This window comes from Colobus angolensis, unplaced genomic scaffold, assembly GCF_000951035.1.
Source record: "Colobus angolensis palliatus isolate OR3802 unplaced genomic scaffold, Cang.pa_1.0 Scaffold183, whole genome shotgun sequence".
NCBI lineage: Eukaryota > Metazoa > Chordata > Mammalia > Primates > Cercopithecidae > Colobus > Colobus angolensis.
The window spans coordinates 186423-188482 of NW_012114966.1; positions in this window are offsets into that span (position 1 = coordinate 186423).

The window sequence follows — 2060 nt, forward strand, 5'->3', positions numbered from 1 at the left end:
TACCAATTAAAATAATCTCTTGTACCATTAGTGCTGTCTTTCCCTCTTTGGGAAACACCATCATGGTTTAGTTAGTCTCCAGCTAATAAACACTTAGTCTGTTTCAGACTGATTTTTTTCTTTTTTTTATTTTTTTGAGACAGAGTCTTGCTGTTTTTGCCCAGGCTGGAGTGTAATACCTTGATCTTGGCTCACTGCAACCTCCGCCTCCCAGGTTCAAGTGATTCTCCTGCCTCAGTCTCCCGAGTAGCTAGGATTACAGGCGCCCACCAGCATGCCCAGCTAATTTTTTTGTATTTTTAGTAGAGACGGGATTTCACCATATTGGCCGTGCTGGTCTCGAACGTCTGACCTCGGGTGATCCTCCCACCTCAGCCTCCCAAAGTGCGGGGATTATAGGCATGAGCCACTGCACCCAGCCAGACTGATTATTTTCAAGGCTATAGTTGAATTTCCTTTACAGGCCTTCTTATATACATATGTTAGTAATTGGCCTGGCTAAATATAAATAAATGGAGTTACTGGCTCGTAGGCGATATATTCTTAAATTTTAACAAATACTGTGAAATTGCCCTCCAAATTGGTTATACTGGTTTGCATTCTCATCAGCATTATATGAGAGTATCCCCCTCCCAAATTCTCACTCACACTTGATTTATCAAACTTTTTAGTAGTTAACACTCTGATGCATTAAAAGTGGCATATCTGGTTGGGTGCAATGGCTCACACCTATAATCCCAGCACTTTGGGAGGCCGAGGTGGGCAGATCACCTGAGGTCAGGAGTTTGAGACCAGCCTGGCCAACATGGTGAAACCCCACCTCTAATAAAAATACAAAAATTAGCTGGGTATGTTGGCAGGTTCCTGTAATCCCAGCTACTTGTGAGGCTGAGGCAGGAGAATCACTTGAACCAGGAGGCAGAGGTTGTAGTGGGCTGAGATCATGCCACTGCACTCCAGCCGGGGCAGCAGAGGGAGACTCTGTCTTAAAAACAAAACAAAACAAAACAAAAACGTTGGGTGCTGTGGCTCATCCCTGTAATCCCAGCACTTTGGGAGGCCAAGGTGGGCGGATCATAAGGTCAGGAGTTCAAGACCAGCCTGGCCAATATGGGTGACAGAGTGAGACTCCATCTCAAAAAAAAAGTGTCATATCTTTGTTTTGATTTGTATTTCCCTGATTTCTGTTAATTTAATCATGATTTTTACGTGTTCCTTTTTCATTTCTTACTGAGTCCTAATATTTAAAGTCTTTGCCTTTCCTTCTAGATCAAAACTCACCAATGAAGACTTCAGGAAACTTCTCATGACCCCCAGGGCTGCACCTACCTCTGCACCACCTTCTAAGTCACGTCACCATGAGTAAGTCTTTCCGTGATCCAGCCTGTCTCCCAACTTTTTTCTTGCTCCTTCCTATTTCTTTCTACTGAAGTAGAATGACTTTTAATAGTCCCTCAGGTATTTATGCTGCTCTCTAAAGTTTGAGAACTGCCCACCTACAAATACTGATATGGATTTCTGCTTGATTGAAACTGTTACGTTGGTCAGTATTCTAAGTCTTTCTAAAAATCCTCAAGGAGACTTCTTGGGGTTTCTGGGGCTGTGGCAATATTTTGCTATCAGTGAATTTCTCGCCTCTTCTAGGATGCCAAGGGAGTACAATGAGGATGAAGACCCAGCTGCACGAAGGCGGAAAAAGAAAAGGTAAAGGAAGGGTGAAGGGTTTTAGATTTTAAGATAGATGGTGTTTAGGGGAAAGAAGTAGGGGCTAATTGTGAGGCCAGAAACTAAGATTTTTGTCTTGAGGCTCTCTTATTTTCTTAATGAAGCATAGTGATACTTAAGAGTGGCAATAGAGGGCTTTGGAATAGGCCTATGTATATTTTAATCTCATCTTCACTAGTTTCTTGGTGGATAACCTAGGCATTTGCTTAGCCTCTCTAATGCATGGATAGAATGGAGGTATAGTAGCAATAATAACTTTTATCAGAGTGTCATGAGGATCAGCTGTGAAAGTACATGTAGGCATTTAGCACCAATGCCTGGCATGTGGTAACCAC